We start from the raw sequence: 14,167 nt of genomic DNA on the forward strand, positions 1-14,167 counted from the left end.
TATACATACTTGGTTAAGAATCTTACTCCCATAAAACCACAGTTAAAGTAAAAAACATGTGAAAAAGCCATATTTGATGAAAGTAGAGACACTCTATAAAAAGAAACAGGAAAGCCCCAGAGTGGAATTAAACACACAAACTCACATTTACTTCAAAGAAAATAGAATAACTGTGTCAAGACCTCATACGATGGGAACCTCCTCCTTGCAGAAAAAGCAATGCTTCCTGTTTTGGGTTTTCATTATGTTTCTATAAATCCCTGAGAACAGAAAGTGTGATTTCTGATCATTCTTCAACTACCATGTTTATGATAAAAGGCAACATTTCTGTGTGTGTGTGTGTGTGTGTGTGTGTGGGTGTGTGTGTTCTTCTCTGTGAAATGCTTTGGCCAACACAAAAAATTAGTGGTGTAGCAAAATATTTTTGTGTGTGGAAAAGTAAAAAAAATCATAAACAAAATTATACTAACTATAGTAACAATGATGCCAAGATATGCTAACATGAGAACAGCAGGGAAAAGGTGTTTACAAACAAATGAGCCAGGGACCTGTAGGAGGGGCTGAAGAAAATTGTATTGACTTTATTTTGTTTATGTATTTTTAAATTAATAGCCCTTTAGAAGATCTTAGGAGTACTCTGTAGACTAACATACATTCTGGAATTTCTTTTCCTGAAAAAGAGCTCTGATCAGCAAGAATTATAGGTTTTTTGTGTTTTTTTTTGTCTGTGTAGGAGTGTTTCTTCAATGATTCATTTCATTGTTTTGAGAGCCTCAACGAATTGGTAAGAAAATATTTAAGATGGATAAGAACTCATTTTCTTAGGAAGAAGAAAACATTTCTGGAAACTTGGAAACACCCATTCAGCATGTGTAAGGAAGTGAAATAATCTTTTATAACGTGTATACCAGTAAGACACAGAATGATATTGTTCTTCGTTAAAAGGTAGCAGGAAGGATTCCTACCTCACTGCTGAAGGAATATCTCACAGTCCAAACGGATGGTTTAAACTGTTCTCCTCAGTAGAACATTGACCAGTAATAATGTTAATTGGCACCAACCATCTATGTGACAGTCTAACTTTAGAGAACAGTGCGATTTTATTTATGTGTCCCTAAGAATGTCTTTATTCTAAAATTCAGAGTGTACTGCAATTTTGTAAGTGGCTTTGCTCCCACAGTTGCTGGGATCTAAGTGAGTTCACCCATCAGATCAGAGAACTTATGTCCAGTACTGACTTTACTTCAAAACATTTCCACATCCGTCTGGGGTCTTTCACCAGAGACCTTTAAAACCGAGATGAAAATCTATTTTAATACATTGAAATGTATTCAACTTTAGCAAATTAAAATGTATTAGTGGCCAAATTGTCGTTTGTTTCACTTGGGCTGATTTCCTCTGTCTAGTTATCTGCTAACTCCAAAAATATTTGTCAATAGAAATACTAACTAGCATTTATTGAATGCTTAACCAAATGATAAGAAAATTGCTATAACTGATCGGGCATGGTGGTTCATGCCTGTAATCCTGGCATTTTGGGAGGCCAAGGCAGGTGGATCGCTTGAGCCCAGGAGTTTGAGACCAGCCTAGCCATAGTGAGACGTTGTCTCTACAAAAAATAAATAAAAAATTAGCTAGCTGTGGGGTGCGTGCCTGCAGTCCCAGATACACAGTAGGCTGATGTGGGAGGATAGTTTGAGTCGAGGAGGCAGAAGTTGTGGTGAGCCGAGATTGCACCACTGTGCCAGCCTGGGCAACATAGTGAGACCCTGTCTCAAAAAAATTGCTGTAACTGAGTATTAAATTTAGCCAACACAAAAAGATGCCACAATAAATGTATAATGCTTACTGGAAGATGTTTAAAAAATCTTGAAGGAAAAAAAGCATGTTTCTGGCCATATCCTTTAGACAAATATTGCCCTATAAATTTTGCTTTGACAAATATTTGAGCGCCTATTTGTACCAAGTCTATTGTGGGCAAAGGTGAATATATTGATGCACAAAATAGGTAAAACCCCTGTCCTTTTGCATTCTGTAGGCAAACAACTAATAAAACATATAGGATGCCAGATGATCCTATGAAGAAAAATTACAAGAGAAGTGACATAGGGTGAGGTGTGCTGGTCTCCAGGAAGGCCTGGCCAGGCCTCATCGGAAGGTGACATTTGTATTTCCATTGCGAGGGATGCGAGGGAGTGAACCATCTAGAGAAAGAACATTTAGGGTGGAGCAAATAGCCACTGCAAAGGCCTGAAGCTAGTACCGTAATACAAGATCTTTTCATCTGATAATCTTCCACACTACCTATATGGTAATATCCTTATAGAGAGTTCAAAATAAAGTTGAGCCTGTGCTATTTAATAGGAATATCTTTCCTTAGATACCTGGGCAGATACTTTATTTGGGACTGGTACCAAAGGAAGTGGCTAGAAAAGTAAGACAGAAGGGAGGAAAGTCAAAATAGGGTATGTTCATGAGCTTGTTCCTGGGTGCACAACTAGGTCTCTGTTCACCGGGACCCCATTCACACAGAAATTTCTCACTAGACAAAGGTGTCTGGGCACTGATTTTTTATTATCATTTTTTGCAGAGACAGTGAGGGTCTCACCATGTTGGCCAGGCTGATCTCAAACACTTGGTGTTCCTCCTGCCTCAGCCTCCCAAAGTGCCAGCATTACTGGAGTGAGCCACAGCACCCAGCCCCAGGGCATTAATTCACTGCATTTTCTTTTCCATTGGTTGACGATTTTCCTGAGCACTTTACCCTCCTCCACCTCAAGGTTTCTGATGATTGGCTGTCCCCCAACTTCAGGAAGAGCCCAGAGGAAGCAGGGCAGAGAGATACCCGGCAGAAACCTGTGGGTGACAGCTCACCACGCAATGCATCATGGACGACTGCCGCAGAAGAGAATAGTTACTGGTACTTTCTGCTCAGTGCAGATAGTCCGTTTCTAACGAGCGACAACATGAAACAGACAGTGTGACTATACAGTTGACAGTATGTTATAAAAATGTGAGAGCCCAACTTACCTCTCTTGAGCAATAAGCCAATATGCAGACTTATCAAAGAGACTCTTTAAGGTGCTCACAGGCAACACCCTTTAATTTTAATTTTGTGCAAAAAATGCTGGAATTTGCTTTAAAAATTTAAGAAAACCTTGTTGAAATCAAGGAGATTGATATGAGAAACAGTTTGACTTCAAAACTTTTCAGAGAATTTCAGTAGACTCCAGTTGGCTTTGAATAGCATTAGATTTTCTCCAGCCTCTCAGAAGACCCTTAAAAATATACCTCAAATACCTGAATGTGTGATGCATTGAGTAAAGTGAGTTACTGGGTAACATTGGAAGATCCCTGGGCTCAGTCATCACTCTTCTTCTTCTCTGTCTACAGTCACATGCTTGGTGCTGTCCCCATCTCTGATGGCTGTAAATTCCATTTGCCTGCTGCTGTCCATGAACGGAAGCCTACCCAGGACCCTCTCCTGACCTGGAGACCCATACATCCAACTGCCTGCTTGGCAGCTCCCGTGGATGTTTTGTGGTCAGCATTCTCAGCAGTGAAATCCTGAACGCTCCTCCCCAAATCCACTGGACGGTCAGCCCTTCTGTCCCCAACACCTAAATTGGGATTGAATCATCTCCTGTGTCTGCCTTACTTTATTTGTTTATTTCAGGTGCAGAGCATTGTTCTGTACTTATGACCTGCTGCATTCTCTCTGGAATCACTGGAGGCAGGTTGGGAGGAAGGGATGGCTCTCCGTTTTACTTTAATTATCCCCTACACAAACACTTTATACGTTGAAGATGTGTGACCCACAATGCATTGGGAATAAAACTGTTAAGTAAGCCACATTGCTTATAAGCAATACTCCAAACTACTACTGTTGGTGGGGAGAATTAATGTCACTATCCAGAAAGTCTTGTGACAAACTTTTTTTGAGACATCTACTTCAAAATCAGTTTATTCAAAAGAGATTAACATGTTCACTCCCACCCCTGCCCTACATGCTCACGCCGTCAGTGTGACAGGGAAGGTCCAGGGAAGAAGTGCTCCCAGATCACAGACAGTCCATCGCGGTGTGAGAGACCCACCTCGCAGTGAGGAAAACAGTGCGTTTTATAGGAGCACAAGTCCACTGGTAATGTTCAAGAAGGCTGCTATTCAGTGGATCTTTCAGCAAGTGCATACACAAAGATGATGACTTCCTACGAACAGTTACAAAATGTTCAGTCTTCTGACTAGGTCGAGAGAAAAAACAAAAACAAGAAAACAGACAAACAAAAACAAACAACAAAAAAACAGACATTCCAGGTTATATACATCTGTCTGCACTGGCAGGATGCTCCCAGTGAGGGGAACCCCAGCTTGGAAAGCTCCCAGCAGGCACTGCCAGGTAAGCAGCTCCTCTTAAAGAATGCAGTCTCTACTGGGTTGTTTAGCCTGTGTGTGCCACACGTTGATATTCTGCCCAAACAACAGCTGTTTTAACTGAAGTGGAATATTCCATGCAGCACTGATACAAAAGCAAAATACCTCTTCGTGGTATATTTTCCTATCTGGAAAATATAGGCTTTCTCAATTCCATAAATGTAAAAAAAAAAAAAATTACAGAAAATGTAAAGCCTATTGCACAAATTGGAAAGCCTGTTTATGTTGTGACATATTGTTACATTCAAATTATATAGGAAGTTCCCTGGCAATGCTCATTGCTGAGACCAGTTTGTTTCTGAAGAGACCATGTGTGTCTGGAGTTGGTTCCTGCTGGTGGGTTCATGGTCTCGCTGACTTCAAGAATGAAGTCACAGACCTTCATGGTGAGTGTTATAGCTCTTAAAGACGGCATGGACCCAAGAAGTGAGCGGTAGTAAGGTTTATTGTGAAGAATGAAAGGACAAAGCCTCCACAGCGTGGAAGGGGATCTGAGTGGGTTGCTGCTGCTGGCTGCGGTGGCCAGTTTTTAATCCCTTATTGTCCCCGCCCATGTTCCATTTCTATCCTATCAGAGTGCCATTTTTTCAATCCTCCTCGCAATTGACTAGTTTTAGAATCCTGTTGATAGGTGCCTTTGACAGAGCACTGATTGGTGAGTTTTACAATCCTCTTGTAAGACAGGAAAGTTCCCCAAGTCCCCACTGGACCCAGGAAGTCCAGCTGGCCTCACCTTTCACATGGACCTTGGCAAACCCTCAGCTGGGCATAAGAGAGGTGATAGGCATCTCAGGTTGGGCTCTACACCCAGGGTTATCCTGGAGGCAGCTCCTGTGGGCTCCAAGCACCAATTGTTAAATGCACAGGAATTCTATGAGGAAGTTGATAAACTGTTTATAGCTTGAAATCAGCTGCGACAGGAATCTTTACACCACAGAAATCAGCAAATGCTGCAAATCAGGGTTGTTGTTTAAATTCAGAAAACCTGTTTACACCACCATGCCTCATTCCAGGAGGAGGAGTGTAAAAGGTGGAGAATTATTACAGGATGATTACAATGCTCAGAGGGGTAAGAGATGCTATCCAGAATGCAACAGCATACTGTACCAGGAACATTTTTTAAAGCTGCCTGGTAACATGTTTCGGTCTCTGAATTTGATTAGATTATTAAAGGTTCCCATCCTGCATGTTTTTATAATTATTCTTTCAAATTACAGTAATAATTTCAGCCTAAGAATTAGCTAGCCAACGTTTGGTCTCCTTATATGTCAGAAAACCTTTCCATGTCTGGTTACCATGCTTTCAACGGACATCTAGTGGAGAGGCAACAAAAAGAAGCAGGCCAGGAAATTGCTTACATGTAATTAGAAGAGAAAGTTGTCAACAACCTTGTCGGAAGTCCTAGTCACCTTCCAACTAGTTCTGACTCAGCAAGCCGCTCAGGAGTGCACCCACCAAATCCAGCGGAAGGCCCGGAAGGTAGTGAGGGAAGGTGCCAGCCTAGCGGGTAGCTCCTCAGCTGAGATGTGAGTCAGTGAAAAACGGAAGTATGCTCCCCTGACTCAGCCATACTGTGCTATGGTAAAAACCCAAGGGGCTAAGAGCAAAGTGTGATTTTTCACGGAGAGAAAATACTGACACAAGAGCACATGTAGGAATTTTTCCATTTATCTCACAAATTATGCTGATCTAATTGACCCAGGCATCAAAAAGCCAGTACTCACAGGAAAGTTGCAGCCAATAACATAAAAGAGTGAATAAGATAGATTTGCAAATATCAGAATATCAAGAAGGATGCCAGGCCTGAAGACGCAGAAGAAGATGTAGAATAATTATCTGAGCAAGAGAGATGCATCTGAGACTTAGTGAAGGGCACAGGGGCCTTGAGTTACAATCCAAGGGCAAATGCAAGAAGGGTTAGCATCGTCATTCAAGTAAGTTTATTCCAGGCAGAAATTTCTACATACCAAGTAATGCCTGAGGGAATGGTCCAAACTTACTCTGGAGGGGGAAAAAAGTAGTACTGTTTAGGTGCAAAGCAAAGACACAGTAATAAACTGAAGCAAAACGTACAAGTGCAGGTGTGAACGAAAAGACTGGAGAAGACCCAGCCTGGAGCGTGGCCCTGAGCCAGCCGGCAGCTGCTTGGGAAGGTGTTGCGCTGCGGCTGATGAAGAATCTGACTTTGACTGCAAATGCTACCTCTTACCACAGCCTTCCCTGATGCTGGCCTCTGATGGCTCTGATCTTTGCTGCCAGAGCTGCCCTGAGTTTTCTCTCTCTGCTTTTTACATTTCCTTGGCTATTTTAAAGAAAAAGTTAAAAAAAAAAAAAAAAGAGGCTATATCCTGTTCTAAAACATTTTCAGGAAGTCCACTACAAATTGCATTTGTAAAGAAATAGTAAGTGCATTCAAAGCACTAGGCATGGATTTATATTCAGCCCACAGCCTAGCAGAGCCAATAAAACCAAAGTCAAGTCCCAGTTTCAGGTGGAGACCTCTCAAGTCGCGACATCCCTTTTAAAGATGTTAGGTTTATTTATATACAGGAGGTGGATGGAAAAACAGGGTTTGTGGATATTAGTATTTTTGTTCCACGAGGGAACAGTTTTATATTCCTTGACTACCAAACAACTGGGCTAAAAGCTTGAAATTAGCAATCCTTGTCATAAAGACAGAAGGATATTACGCTGAAATGGAGGAGAGATAGTATTTCATTAATTCAACAAATTATTTTGGAACAATGTTTTGAAAGAGTCACACTGTCAGATACTAGAATATGTAAATGAATGAGACATATTTACCACTCTCCTGGGACTGAGGGACTGCTGAGGAAGACATGCGGAAAGGTTGTTACAATCCAGGTCAGTGAGATTTCATGTGAGTAATGCACGAAACGATCCCATGAAATGCGGAGTTACCGAATGCACATAACGTTCTCATGTTGGCAGGCTAGCTTACTGATGTGCAGAGTTGGCTAGTCATCAGAAGTGGAGAAAATCAACTGTGTACTAATTCATTCGGATGAAACACAATAAAAGGAACTCTTTTTCTGTTTTTGTTTTTTGAGACAGAGTCTCGCTCTGTCGCCCAGGCTGGAGTGCAGTGGCGTGATCTCGGCTCACTGTAACCTCTGCCTCCCGGGTTCAAGCGATTCTCCTGCCTCAGCCTCCTGAGGAGCTGGGATTACAGGCACATGCCACCACACCTGGCTAACTTTTGTATTTTTAGTAGAGACGGGGTTTCACCATGTTGGTCAGACTGGTCTTGATCTCCTGACCTCCTGATCCTCCCACCTCAGCCTCCCAAAGTGCTGGGATTACAGGCGCGAGACACTGCACCCAACAAAAGGAACTCTTAATAGTTCATTAACAAAAAGCATCATGGAAATGCGAAGGGGAACGTCATACGGTCTGTAGAATTGGGAACGGTGTCCTGGGGAAAATGATATTTTTGTTGTGAAAATAGGAGTTGGCCAGAGAGGGAGGATAAAAAATTGTAAGGTGGTCAGAAATGGCACAGCAAGTGGAGGACCATGGGCAGTTCTGTGTTGCTGGGTCATGATGTGCAAGGCATAGCTGACAATGGCAGGTTGGAGAGGGAGGACCCTGTATGTGCTGGTAGCATATTTGGATTTCTTTCTTTCTTTTTTTCTTTTTTTTTTTTTTTTTTAAGATTCACTCTTGTTGCCCAGGCTAGAGTCCAATGGTGTGATCTTGGCTCACTGCAACCCCTGCCTCCCAGGTTCAAGTGATTCTCCTGCTTCAGTCTCCTGAGTAGCTGGAATTACAGGTGCACGCCTCCACGCCCAGCTAATTTTGTATTTTTAGTAGAGACGGGGTTTCTCCATGTTGGTCAGGCTGATCTTGAGCTCCTGACCTCATGTGATTCACCCCCCGTCAGCCTCTGAAAGTGCTGGGATTACAGGCATGAGCCACTGTGCCCGGCCTTGGATTTCTTATGTGGGCCATGGCAAGGCACTAAAAGGGGCTAAGCCACACAAATTTCCATTTAAAGGTGAGTGCCCAGACCCCAGTGTGGAGGACAGATTTAAGAAGGACAAGACTTGAGACTAGAGATGATTTTGGAGGCTACTGAGTTATCTAGGTGCAAGTGAGGGTTTGGACTGAAGCAGTAGGAGTAGACGAGGAAAAGCAGAGCAGGCTGGAGAAATATTTATGAAGGGAAATTGGCAAGGCCTCCAAGGGTAGAGAAGGTGATGAAAAAGACAGAACTTCTGGGTTTTGATAATTGGTGATAGTCCCTACCAGCCACAGCAAAGTACAGAAAAGGTAGGGGCTATAGTTAAAGAGGTAGGTGATGATGTCACTGGAGACACCAGAGGAATACTGATGATGCCCTGGAGGCAGTTAGGTCCTTGTCTCTGCAGCTTGGGGAAGGGCGGAACTGGAGCGCAGGATTGGAGAGTCAGAGGAAGTGGGCAAAGAATCCAAAAAGTGCTCATGACATTAATTAAGGGGAGTGTGTGGAGGAGATAAGCAGGGAGCCAGGAATTTAAGGTCTGAGCCAAGAAAAAGAAAGGAAGCTATGGAAAAGCTAGAGATACCTCTAAAGTTCAGGGACAGGCATTTGGGGTGATGGGGGCTGCTGTCCTCAACTTCCTTGAAGAAGCAGGATGCAGAGTGGCCTGCTAGCACAGATGAGGGGTGGCTCGAGGAGAAAAACAAAAGTCTTAAATAGATACAATTCTTAATTTAAAAACAAATTTAAAAAAGAAAAAAAAAGAAAATTCTCACCAAAGACAATTAGGAGAATAAAGTGAGGCCAGCTGAACACTGATAACGTGCATTTTCAGTGGCGCAATTCCACCATGCTCTGTATTAATCCTTTTCCCAAGCTGGTCATCAGTTACCAGGGTTGGAAGAGAGAAGGCTGACCTGAGCATGCACATCACTAGATTCTATTGGGCTGTGTGAGGAGAGGCAGGATGGTGGGGAGTGAGGGGAGTGGCTGGGTTCAATGTGGGTGCGGAAGGACTCGAGGCCAGGCCAGACCTGACAGAGCGTGCTGTGATTTAGAGTCATGGTACTTAATTGGCTGTGTTTGTCAGAGGTATTTCCCTCCTTCCTCCTCATCTGACTTTCACCTCTCCAACTTCTGTAAATTATCCTTAGCTGTTTCATGGCTAAGAGCTTTCTAATACTTACTTCATTACTTTTATCCCATGATAATTTTCCTTTTATCTGGGGTTATCTCTCAAACAGTAAGTTGCTTGATACATGAACAACAACTCCATTCTATCTTGCTCACCAAAAATGTTTCTGAAGTCGTTAATGTGTTCCGCCCCATAAAGTCAAATTAAGAATGTTAAAAAGTCTTCTAGCCATTTATCCCATGTTATCTTAATTCAAGCCATTTCATGTTTTATGAGCTCAGTTACACAACACGTCACCGTCTAATTGGCTTAACTCCTCTTCTGAAAGAAACTTGAAAAATTTTCTTTGAGATTAGGACCACCTCTTGCGTCTTAGTTCTTAGACTCAAATGTGAGTGAAGTTCAGAAGAGTGGTCACTGAGTGGGGAGTAAGCCAAGTTCAGAGTGCAAAGGGTGACTGGGGAAACAGCCTAGAGTCTTGAGATATCCGATTCCTGGGCATAAATGAATGACTTTGCAGACCTTCATCCCAAGGCGATGACTTATGCCCTTGCATCTGCCTTTGCATGTGAGAAAAGGCCTGGGCTGGGGAGAAGTTCTGTCCCTGAAATACTCCCTCAATTCCCCTCACTAATTCAGAAACTCACCAAAGGGAGGATAGTTTAAAACATGCATCTTTGCCAATATGTGTAAACTTTCCGGTCATGACCAGCTCGATGTGAACGAGTCTGAGATGAGAGCTACCTCTTCCTAACTGCGTTGGCCATCATGTCACAGATGGGCATGGCTCACAGTGGGCATTCGTTGTTCTTCTGTTAGTACAGTCCCATCGTTCACTGTTTTTCTAAAAGTGAGTTTCGACCTGTGAGGGAAGAAAGCTAAATCATCAGAAGCTAAAATGTCTGTGAGCTCTGTGGTGTTCAGCGCCCTGGCGCAGCCTGGGTCGTGAGGTGTTCTCACACTCTCTCCCACCCTCAGTGTGCATGGGACAGGGAACCCCACATAGCCGCCTTTGTCCTGTTGGCGGCCCACGGGCACTGCGTCAACATTAGCAATAGTAGCACACTGCCTTTCTGTGCCCACAATACTTCTGTCCTCCTGATGCTTCCTTCCCTTGCCCCTCTGCTAACCTTGGGCAGCTTTTGGCCTAGGTCCCTTCTTGTGTCTTGAATGGCATTTCAGTGGTTAGTCCCCACGTTGATACATGATGCCTGCCTAGAGCTGGCCATGCCTCCTTTTGACTGGTTCTCCCCTGAAGCCTGTGTTGCCCTGGCCAGTCTTGGTCAAGACATACAGGCCTTGATGAGGCAAACTATCCAGATCTTCTCTGGGTTAATAGTTCATGCGTTCATTTTATAGACATTAATTAGTGGGACACCAGCTTGATGCCAAACTCTGCATTAGGCCTGGAGATAGCAAGATATATAGACAATGGTCTCTGTCTTGGAAGGTCTTTGAGGTACCCACATTGCAGTGACAATAACCCATATTTGCACTTGTGAGAGCAGTCCGATTATTCTGGAGCTAGCAGCTGATATCTTTTTTGATGTCCCAGCACATAATATCTTGTGATTTTAGGCATCCTGCAAATACAAACTTAGAGGCTGCCAACAGGATTTCTTCAACATCTGTGAAACCCAGTACACTGACGGGGGCAAGGAAGTTAGCACAAAGAAAATTGGAAATACGTATTCCTATGCGATTGTGAGCTCCATCTCCTTGGCGGTCAGGACACCACGTAGCAATGGCAAGACTTGGGCATATGCCTCTGTTGAAGATGGAGGTAGAACTGCAGCTTTTAAAGAAAATAATCGGCTGTGAAAAACTGGGAAAAATAGAGCTTTTGAAATGCCACTCTGCCTTGCATAATTCTGGAATAAACAAAACAAAAAGTTTCCAGAACAGTGTTTTGGCATGTGTCCTTAATAACCTTGTTTATGAAAAGCACTTGAGATATAACCTAGTGCCTAGAGTAAATGAAAGAGTAAATACATGTCTACTGGAGCTATTTTACGTGATACCACTGGCCAAGTCCATATCCTAATACCACAACACTGCTTCTATGAGAAAATTTAATTCTACTTCTATGGATTCAAATACAGCCCCTTTCTTGATGCATGTGTGTAAGAGAATATCCTCTGGCCAACACGTCCTTTTTGAGACAGATCTCAGCAGGGGCATGCGTCTTTGGCCCTGCCTTCCCTAGACAATGGGGTCACCTCAACCGGATATCATTACCAATGAACAAATCTTAAAATAAGTGCTCACCCAGGTCTAATACAGGGCAGAGTGGTCATTTGGCATCCCTTGAAATGGGGATTCTTTGTCTTGGTCCAGTGCTTTTCTAGAGGAGAAGGCTGGGTGCTGCCTGAGAGAGAAGGGAGAAAGGTGGTCCCTGTCAGTCATTCTTGCCTTTCTCTAAAACAGGAGCCTTTGGGAACAGCCCTGCCTCCCTACAGACAGAATAGTGACCAGGTGTCACTCAAGCATGTTCACATTGATGGTCTAGCAAAGTGTTTTTTTCAATGACATCAGAACGTCCTGAAAGACTTGTGATGATCACGCTACACAACATCTTACCAGCTTTCCATGATTAGGGACTATTGCCCACGAACAGTTTGGTGGCCCAGGGGGTTGGCACTACAAGCTGCTTCATCCAGTACTGATGAGAAAATGATGTTCTGCTCAGAGATGAGGCTGAAAACAGACCCTCTGCTTTCTCTATGCCCTGGTGAGTCTCAGGTTACACCAGTAAATAACTCCTCTTCTTTATTAAAGAACCATGCAGAAGTAGCTCAGGAAATTACTGTTTAATCATGTAATACCCAGATTGCTCAAAGAGTAATCTAAAGAGAGAATTTTTATGGTGCATTTAATATTTTGGTATTTCAAGAACATGCTGCCTTGTGTATAGCAGAATGTCTGCAAACATTTGTGGACTCATTGATTATAGAATTAAGCTATTTACATTTTTAAAAGAAACATCAAGAATTAGGCTTACGGCCGAGACGGGTGGATTACGAGATCAAGAGATCGAGACCATCCTGGCTAACACGGTGAAACCCCGTCTCTACTAAAAAAAATACAAAAAACTAGCCGGGCGAGGTGGCGGGCGCCTGTAGTCCCAGCTACTCGGGAGGCTGAGGCAGGAGAATGGCGTGAACCTGGGAGGCGGAGCTTGCAGTGAGTCGAGATAGCACCACTGCCCTCCAGCCTGGGCGACAGAGCAAGACTCTGTCCAAAAAAAAAAAAAAAAAAAAAGAAAGGATACACATCAATGCTTTTCTGACTGTGAATAATTAAAATTTCTAGAAATTATCCTGCATCATTTTTAAAGGACATGCATAAGGAAATGCACTCTACAGTCAAAATATTGAAAATATCAATGCAAGGTGGAGACGGCATGACAAACATTGCAAAAGAGGAAAGAAACGCAGGCCAGGGTCGCCCACCCACTCATCAGCTGGGGATACTGCTGTTGGGGAACATGATTTACCCATATTGACAAAATTCCTATTTTTGTTGTTACTCTAGTTTTCATCCGCAAAATACACACCAGAGTCAGTCGATAAGTGGAAAATAATATTTTTTTTCTGGAAACCCTAATCAGTATTTCTCAGTGTTTACAAAGAATCGAGGAAGAACAAGTAGTTTCAAATACAACAGAAAATATTTCATTCAATAAAAGCATTTGGAGGAAAATATTGCAGCATGGCCTTCCTGGCTTCAAAGTGTTCTTGGGAAGAAAATGCACATCCATCTGTGATGGCTTGACAAAACATGTCTGCCTGAGGAGGAAAAGAGGCCAAACTCATCCATCTCTTAAGGTTCCTCTAGTATTAAAGTGATCTTAATCCATTTTTAATTAGATTTGTATGAAAGTAGCTATCACATGGTTCCAAAGTTGTGACCAAGCACTCACATCATAAACATCTTAATTTGCAAAGTACCAACCCTGGTTCTTGGGAAGCAGGGATATTGTGTCAACAGGATTGCCCAGTAGGTGGCCTGCAAATACAAACTTAGAGGCTGCCAACAGGATCTCTTCAACATCTGCAAAACCCAGAAATTGTTTACAGCATGTATTATCTTTGTGTACGCACATTTGCCAGAGAGAGGATCAGTCTCAAAGAGGCCCCTGACGCTAAGTCTGCCGCCCTTGGGAATTCTGTGACCAGCATTGTGCTCTATTTAATGGCCCCCAAACAAGATAAACTCTTAAACCTTCCCTCCCTCCCTCCCTCCCTCCCTCCCTTCCTTCCTTCCTTCCTTCCTTCCTTCCAAGATGGATTTTCACTCTTGTTGCCCAGATTGGAGTGCAATGGCATGATCTCAGCTCACTGTAACCTCTGCCTCCTGGGTTCGAGTGATTCTCCTGCTTCAGCCTCCCAAGTAGCTGAGTTTACAGGCATGTGCCACCACACTCAGCTAATTTTGTATTTTTAGTAGAGACGGTGTTTCACCATGTTGGTCAGGCTGGTCTCAAACTCCCGAACTCAGGTGATCTGCCCTCCTTGGCCTCCCAAAGTGCTGGGATTACAGGCATGAGTCACCACGTCCGACCAACCTCTGTATCTTTCATTACGTTGAGAGGACCTCCTCTTCTTACTTCTGGGACC

At 43.2% G+C, this 14,167-nt stretch overlaps 1 long non-coding RNA gene across 1 annotated transcript in view; it reads right to left on the reverse strand.

The window, feature by feature from the left end:
- Positions 1-3,933: 3,933 nt before the first annotated feature.
- Positions 3,934-14,167, reverse strand: part of LOC105529595 — a 43,851-nt gene continuing 33,617 nt past the window's right edge. The window contains exon 3 of the long non-coding RNA XR_001004539.1: positions 3,934-4,241. This is a non-coding gene — a long non-coding RNA (uncharacterized LOC105529595). The remainder of the gene's footprint in view (positions 4,242-14,167) is intronic.

Source organism: Mandrillus leucophaeus, unplaced genomic scaffold (assembly GCF_000951045.1).
Source record: "Mandrillus leucophaeus isolate KB7577 unplaced genomic scaffold, Mleu.le_1.0 Scaffold772, whole genome shotgun sequence".
Classification (NCBI taxonomy): Eukaryota; Metazoa; Chordata; class Mammalia; order Primates; family Cercopithecidae; genus Mandrillus; species Mandrillus leucophaeus.